The sequence below is a fragment of the Heterodontus francisci genome, chromosome 35 (assembly GCF_036365525.1).
Source record: "Heterodontus francisci isolate sHetFra1 chromosome 35, sHetFra1.hap1, whole genome shotgun sequence".
Taxonomy (NCBI): domain Eukaryota; kingdom Metazoa; phylum Chordata; class Chondrichthyes; order Heterodontiformes; family Heterodontidae; genus Heterodontus; species Heterodontus francisci.
In genome coordinates, this window is record NC_090405.1 from 22,672,524 (window position 1) to 22,681,265 (window position 8,742).

The 8,742-nt window shown below is 44.6% G+C and overlaps 1 pseudogene; it reads left to right on the forward strand.

Annotated features, from left to right (window-relative positions):
* Positions 1–7,525: 7,525 nt before the first annotated feature.
* LOC137350748 (U2 spliceosomal RNA) lies at positions 7,526–7,634 on the forward strand (annotated as a pseudogene).
* Positions 7,635–8,742: the final 1,108 nt, after the last annotated feature.

Sequence of the window (8,742 nt, forward strand, 5' to 3'; positions counted from 1 at the left end):
ATTTTGCTTCCTTATGCGTCCCTTGCCTTGGTTCTGATTTTCCGGTTGCACAATTTACTTTGAAATTATTTACCAAGCACCAGTGGATTGAATTTGAGAAACAACACAGAGTCATTTCCAACATAGAAGGTGGTCATTTGGCCTATCACGTCCATGCTGGTTCTCCCCGGAGCAATCGAGTCAGTTCCACTCACCAGCTCGATCCCTTTCCTCCTGCAAGTTTCTTTCCTTCAAGTATCCATCCAATTTCCTTTTCAAATCATTGATTGTCTCTGCTTCCACCACACTCGTGGGCCAAGACATTACCACCCACAACATAAAAAATTCCACCTCATCAAGGATGGGAAATACTTACATCTTCTATATTTGCTTATTCTCTATTTCTATGAGAATAGACTGGCAGTCAACATGAAAGGAAACGCAAAAATCTTCGAGCAGCATGTAAATGATAAGTGGGTAGTAAGAGGTTGAGTCGGGCCTATTAGGGACAAAAAGGATAATATAAGCTTAGAGGTGCAGGGCAATGTTAATCTACTTAATGAGTACTTTGCATCAGTGATCACTGAGGAAGTGGAATTTGACAAAATATCAGTCGAAGTGAAGAAAGTAGAGTCAATGGAGAGAGTACAAATTAGGAGAGGGAGGTACTAAAAAGGCTGGCTGTGCTTCGGGAAGATAAATCACCTGGTCCGGATGGCTCACATCCCAGGTTGCGAAAGGAAATGCGGATGCAGATAACGGAAGGGCTTGCTATAATCTTCCAATCTTCCCTGGATACGGGGGAGGTGCCAGAGAATTAAACAGTGGCAAATGCGACACCCTTATTCAAGAAAGGGTGTAAGGACAGTCCGGGTAACTACAGGCTAGTTAGATTAACAGCAGCGGTGGGTCAGGTTTTAGAAAGAATAATCAGGGTAAAAAATCAACAGTCACTTGGAGAGGTTCGAGTTAATTAAGGAGAGTGAGCATGGATTTATAAATGGGAGTTCATGCTTGACTAATCTAACTGCATTTTTTGATGAACTAACAGAGCAGCTTGATGAAGGGAATGCAGTGGATGTTGTTTATATGGATTTTAAGGAAGCGTTTGACAAGGTACCACATAAAAGGGCGGTTAACAAAAATGAGGTTCGTGGTATAGGAGGGTCAGTGTCCAATTGGATAGAAAATTGTTTTAAGGACAGAAAACAGCGAGTCTTATTAAATGGTTCTTTGTCAGACTGGAGGATAGTCGACAGTGGTGTTCCCCAAGGGTCAGTGCTAGAAGCACTGTTTTTTTTGCTCAAGGTAAGTGACTTGGATCTTGGAATACAGAGTAGAATCTCAAAATATGCCGATGACACCAAACCTGGAGGAGCGGCAAACAGTGAAGATGATATGAACTGCCTGCAACAGGACAGTGATAGGCTAGCAGAATGGGCAGACAGGTGGCAGATGGAATTTAATAGTGACAAGTGTGAGGTGATGTATTTTGGCATAAGGAATAGGGAGAGGCAATATATACTTAATGGCACAGTTCTAAAGAGTGTACTGGAATAGAGGGACTTGGGGTTCATGTGCATCAATCTTTGAAGGAGGCAAGTCATATTGCGAGAGTGGTTCGCAAAGCATATGGGATCTTGGGCTTTATAAACAGAGGCATTGAGTACAAAAGCAGGGAAGTTATGCTGAACCATTATAAAACTCTGGTTAGGCCCCAATTGGAGTGTTGCTTCCAGTTCTGCTCAGCAGACTTTAGAAAGAATGTGAGGGTCCTTGAGAGGACGCAGAGGCGATTTACCAGAATGGATCCAGGGATGGGGGATTTTAGTTACAAGGTTAGGTTGTAAAAGCTAGGATTATTCTGCCTTTCTCAAAGGAGATTGAGTGGAGAATTGATAGAGGTGTATAACACCTCTAGAGAACAGGCCATCCTGGACTGGGTATTGTGTAATGAGAAAGGATTAGTTAACAATCTTGTTGTGTGGGGTCCCTTGGGGAAGTGCGCCCATAATATGATAAAATTCTTCATTAAGATGGAGAGTGAGAGAGTTGATTCCGAGACTCGGGTCCTGAATCTAAACAAAGAAAACTATGAAGGAATGAGGCGGGAGTTGGCTATGATAGATTGGGGAACGTTACTTAAAGGGTTGACAGTGGATAGGCAATGGCTAGCATTTAAAGAGCGCATGGATGAATTACAACAATTGTTCATTCCTGTCTGTGCAAAAGTAAAACAGGAAGGGTGGCTCAACTGTGGCTTACAAAAGAAATTAAGGAAAGTATTAGATCCAAGGAGGAGAAATATAAAATGGCCAGAACAAGCAGCAAACCTGAAGATTGTGAGCAGTTTGGAATTTAGCAGAGGAGGACAAAAGGATTGATTAAGAAGGGGGAAATAGAGTATGAGAGTAAGCTAGCAGAGAACATAAAAACTGACTGTAAAAGCTTCTATAGAAATGTGTAGAGAAAAAGATTAGTGAAGACAAATGTGGGCCCCTTACAGTCAGAAACGGTGGAATTTATAATGGGGAACAAAGAAATGGCAGACCAATTAAATACATACTTTGGATCTGTCTTCACAAAGGAGGATACAAATTATCTCCCAGAAATGTTGGGGAACATAGGGTCTAGTGAGAAGGAGGAACTGTATGAAATCAGTATTAGTAGGGAATGTTTGGGAAATTGATGGGATTGAAGGCCGATAAATCCCCAGGGCCTGATAATCTACATCCCAGAGTACTTAAGGAAGTGGCCCTTGAAATAGCAGACGCATTTCTGGTCTTTTTTCAAAATTCTATCGACTCTGGAACAGTTCCAATGGATTGGACGGTAGTTAATGTAACTCCACTATTTAAAAAAAGAGGCAGAAAGAAAACAGCGAATTATATACCGGTTAGCGAGGCCTGGACAACGTATGCCAGCCAAGAGCGACGTCTCAATTCATTCCATCTTCGCTGCCTTCGGAGAATACTTGGCATCAGGTGGCAGGAATATATCTCCAACACAGAAGTCCTTGAAGCTGCCAACACCCCCAGCTTATACACACTACTGAGTCAGCGGCGCTTGAGTTGGCTTGGCCATGTGAGCCGCATGGAAGATGGCAGGATCCCCAAAGTCACATTGTACAGCGAGCTCGCCACTGGTATCAGACCCATCGGCCGTCCATGTCTCCGCTATAAAGACGTCTGCAAACGCGACATGAAATCGTGTGACATTGATCACAACTCGTGGGAGTCAGTTGCCAGCATTCGCCAGAGCTGGCGGGCAGCCATAAAGACAGGGCTAAATTGTGGCGAGTCGAAGAGACTTAGTAGTTGGCAGGAAAAAAGACAGAGGCGCAAGGGGAGAGCCAACTGTGCAACAGCCCCGACAAACAAATTTCTCTGCAGCACCTGTGGAAGAGCCTGTCACTCCAGAATTGGCCTTTATAGCCACTCCAGGCGCTGCTTCACAAACCACTGACCACCTCCAGGCGCGTATCCATTGTCTCTCGAGATAAGGAGGCCCAAAAGAAGCCTGACATCAGTCGTGGGGAAAATGCTGGAGTCCATTATAAAAGATGTTATAGCAGAGTGCAATAATAACTCGTCTCCACTCCTAGTATTTCTAAATCCCACACATTCACTATAATGTGAACAATTATTTCCTGTTGTGTCTCTCTCAGATTTGTAAACTTCACTGTATTGGAGTGAGGTGACATCTACTGGCGGGAAGCAAGAACTGCAATCAAGCAGCAGAAACTCCACAGTCTGTCAGGGTTAAAGAAACATTGCAATGTGAGGAAACAGCGAAGTGGTTTGATTGGGTAGATGGAGACATGATTCCACTTGTAGTGGTGTCTGAAGCAAAGGCCAGAAATACAAAATTGTCATTAATAAAAGAAATGAGGAATTCATGAAAAATGTAGTAACGTAGTGAATGGTTAGAATGTGCATAGAATAGAAAGTGAGATTGGATGGACAGAAGCAGTCTGAAAGGATGGCTTAAACAAAAGGTGAGTGCCTTGAAATGTTAACTGTGTTTCTCACAGCACAGATGCTGCCAGAGCTGCTGAACATTTCCAGCACTTTCTGTTTTTATTTCAGCATTTGCAGGATGTTGCTTTGATCTGAAAAAAAATGGATGATTGGCTGGGGGGTTCCAGTGAAATTCCACAGCAGCTAATAAAGGCTGACTTGTCAGTGGCTCGTTGGTCTAGGGGCATGATTCTCGCTTAGGGAGTATGGTTAATTAACATGCGAGAGATCCCGGGTTCAAGTCCCGGACGAGCCCTGGTCTGCTGGCATTTTTAGATTGAGGTTGTCTATTGGTTTCAGCCTTGCAGTCGGTGGAATTGACTTCCATACGGAGCTGGCTTGAAGACCAGACAACTGGATTCAAAGAGCTTGTCGACAAAATTGTAATTAACTAAATGTACAGATCGCCAAGTGGGAATATAAAGTTGTTGCTGTAATTGTGACCTGACTCCAAAAACAACAGGACTGGGTTCTGGACTGGAATTCTTCAGTGTTTCTGTTGTTTGGCTTGCATTGACTCATCGATTTTCTTGTTTTTCACTTTGTCGATGCCTTTGAATAATTGTGGATCCTTCTTCAGGGTGTCTTCTTTCACCAGGTAGTTCTGACCTCTGATGATGTTGATTGTAATCAGCTTCAATTCGCTGATAGTTTTGGAAGTGAGCAGATTTCCTTTGCTTGAGTCTACAACATGGAACTCAGTCTGACATGTGGACCCATGGGAGGATTTGAATGCCATCCCTGCGTTGGAGTTGCATCCATCCAATAAGAGACCGAGTAGAAGTGACAGTTCTGTCAGTCGAATATGAGACTTTTAATGGCAGGGTTGTGAGTTTGAGTGCCATTCTGTTTTTCCCTTTTTTAAGGCTTCATGAGCAGAGAGTACAGGGAGTGTTTGAAATGAGCAAGTCTCGTTTTGATTCAGGACTCTTACCTCTCAGCAGCATCTCACTATGAAAGATTGAATTTGATCTCATTTCATTCTCAGCTCGGGGTCTGTGCGGCTCAGTGGCACTTCTGGCTGTCTCCCGCTTCACAATCCATCAGTACTGAGAAAGCAATGGGGAATATTACTCACATGTTGTGTTCTTTAATTTTTTGGAAAACTTGAATGTATGTATTTTCTTCCAAAACAAGGACAACAAGCCACTGTTAATGTAGGGCTGAAATAGCTCAGTTGGGAGAGCGTTAAACTGAAGATCAAAAGGTTCCTGGTTCAATCCCGGGTTTCAGCAATTTTGCTTCCTGATGCGTCCCTTGCCTTGGTTCTGATTTTCCAGTTGCACAATTTACTTTGAAATTATTTACCAAGCACCAGTGGATTGAATTTGAGAAACAACACAGAGTCATTTACAGCATAGAAGGTGGTCGTTTGGCCTATCACGTCCATGCTGGCTCTCCCCGGAGCAATCTAGTCAGTTCCACTCACCAGCTCGATCCCTTTCCTCCTGCAAGTTTCTTTCCTTCAAGTATCCATCCAATTTCCTTTTCAAATCATTGATTGTCTCTGCTTCCACCACACTCGTGGGCCAAGACATTACCACCCACAACATAAGAAAGTTCCACCTCATCAAGGATGGGAAATACTTACATCTTCTATATTTGCTTATTCTCTATTTCTATGAGAATAGACTGGCAGTCAACATGAAAGGAAACCCAAAAATCTTCGAGCAGCATGTAAATGATAAGTGGGTAGTAAGAGGTTGAGTCGGGCCTATTAGGGACAAAAAGGATAATATAAGCTTAGAGGTGCAGGGCAATGTTAATCTACTTAATGAGTACTTTGTATCAGTGATCACTAAGGAAGTGGAATTTGACAAAATATCAGTCGAAGTGAAGAGAGTAGAGTCAATGGAGAGGGTACAAATTGAGAGAGGGAGGTACTAAAAAGGCTGGCTGTGCTTAGGGTCGATAAAGCACCTGGTCTGGATGGCTGGCATCCCAGGTTGCGAAAGGAAATGCGGATGCAGCTAATGGAAGAGTTTGCCATAATCTTCCAATCTTCCCTGGATATGGGGGAGGTGCCAGGAGTAAACAGTGGCAAATGCGACGCCCTTATTCAAGAAAGGGTGTAAGGACAGTCCGGCTAACTACAGGCTAGTTAGATTAACAGCAGCGGTGGGTAAGGTTTTAGAAAGAATAATCAGGGTAAAAAATCAACAGTCACTTGGAGAGGTTTGAGTTAGTTAAGTAGAGTGAGCATGGATTTATAAATGGGAGTTCACGCTTGACTAATCTAACTGCATTTTTTGATGAACTAACAGAGCAGCTTGATGAAGGGAATGCAGTGGATGTTGTTTATATGGATTTTAAGGAAGCGTTTGACAAGGTACCACATAAAAGTGGGGTTTACAAAATTGAGGTTCGTGGTATAGCAGGGTCAGTGTCCAATTGGATAGAAAATTGGTTTAAGGACAGAAAACAGGGAGTCTTATGAAATGATTCTTTGTCAGACTGAAGGATAGTCGACAGTGGTGTTCCCCAAGGGTCAGTGCTAGAACCACTGCTTTTTTTGCTAAAGATAAATGACTTGGATCTTGGAATATTGAGTAGAATCTCAAAATATCCCGATGACAACAAACTTGGAGGAGTGGCAAACAGTGAAGATGATATGAACTGCCTGCAACAGGACAATGATAGGCTAGCAGAATGGGCAGACAGGTGGCAGATGGAATTTAATAGTGACAAGTGTGAGGTGATGTATTTTGGCATAAGGAATAGGGAGAGGCAATATTTACTTAATGGCACAGTTCTAAAGTGTGTGTTGGAATAGAGGGACTTGGGGTTCATGTGCATCAATCTTTGAAGGTGGCAAGACATATTGCGAGAGTGGTTAGCAAAGCATATGGGATCTTGGGCTTGAAAAAAAGAGGCATTGAGTACAAAGCAGGGAAGTTATGCTGAACCATTATAAAGCTCTGGTTCGGCCCCAGTTGGCGTGTTGCTTCCAGTTTTGCTTACCACACTTAAGAAAGAATGTGAGCGTCCTTGAGAGGATGCAGAGGAAATTCACCAGAATGGATCCAGGGATGGAGGATTTTAGTTACAAGGTTAGGTTGGAAAAGCTGGGGTTGTTCTACCTGCATCAAAGGAGAGTGAGGGGAGAATTGATAGATGTGTTTTCGGCGATGACAGTTTTAAATAAGTTGGCAAGGAAACATTGTTCCCGTTAACTATTGGTACAAGGACTAGGGGACACAGATTGAAGGTTTTGGACAGGAGATACAGGGGGAATGTGCGCAAGAACTTTTTTACACTGATTGGTGATGATCTGTAACTCGCTGCCCACGAGGGCGGTGGAAATGGAGACAATCGAGGATTACAAAAGGAATTTGAATGGGCACTTGAAGGAAATCATTTTACAGGGCTATGGGGATCGAGCAGACAAGTAATAACTCGTCTCCACTCCTAGTATTTCTAAATCCCACACATTCACTATAATGTGAACAATTATTTCCTGTTGTGTCTCTCTCAGATTTGTAAACTTCACTGTATTGGAGTGAAGTGACATCTACTGGCAAGAAACAAGAACGTCTCGGCCTTTTGGCTAAGATCAAGTGTAGTATCTGTTCTTATCAGTGCTTATTTGATTGAGAAGAGACCATGATCATTGCCTTTTGATCCTGGGGAAGCTTTGAGTAAAATGGCTATAACCAATTTTCGAGCTTCGGGCCAGGGAGTGCGCAACACCGTTCGGGTGGTCGTGAAGGACAAGGAAGGAGATGCACCGGTCGTTCGCACCTTCTTCATCAAGAAAATTCTCTTCGATTGCTGCGGATTTCAAGCGACGGACGTCTTCTGCCTGCAGGATTTCCCCAGCAGTGGATACTTCGACGTGACGTTCCGGAACGTGGCGGGATGCATCAAGTTTCTGAAGGCGTTCAAGGAGAAAGGGGACCGGGCTCCACTGTCGATCCTCACAGCGGAGCCGCTCTTCACGCTTCCGTCACAACGGGACCGGGTGGTGACGATTCACCTCTACAACCCCCATGTCCCGGTGGTGGATGTACTCACCTTTCTCGCCAGGTACGTCGAGGTGGCCGGCAGCAGCACTGATGTCAAGGACCCCTTTGGGATCTGGACCAGCAAGCGGCAGGTCAAGGTGACCTTGAAGGTAGATCCCAGTGGAGCCATCATCCACCCTCCCTCCAGCTTCGCTATCGGGGGAAGTCGAGGCTTCTTGGTCTACGCTGGGCAGCCCAGAGTTTGCCGCACCTGTAGCAAATCTGGTCACATGGCAGCCAACTGCAGCACGGTTGTTTGCAAGAACTGCAAGGAGGAAGGCCATCAGACCAAGGACTGTAAGCAGACTAAGTGTTGCAACTTGTGCGGTGCGGCAGGCCATCTCTACAAGACCTGCCCCAAACGTTGTCTCAGCTATGCTCAGACGGCAAGGTCAGGCGAAGGTTCGACGAAGGCGCCCGCTGTTCGAAAGGAGACCAGCAACCTTCTCCGCAGTGAGGAACTTCAACCTGAGAAGGAAGGGGAGGCGGCTGAAACCAATGACCCAGCACCTACCCAGCGCCCGGAAACCCCTCCTCCACAGACAGAATCAATGGAGGAGGAGGCAGCAGATGGACAAACAGGTCAGTGGCAAGTGGTCCAGAGGAAAACCACAAAGAAAAAACATCCCAAAGCCACCACCCAAACCAGTGGCAAGAGGAGGCTCTCTTCTGAATCAGACTGCAACAACTCCTCTTCACTGGACGGGGAAATGCTGGAACGACAGCCCCTTCAAAAGAGG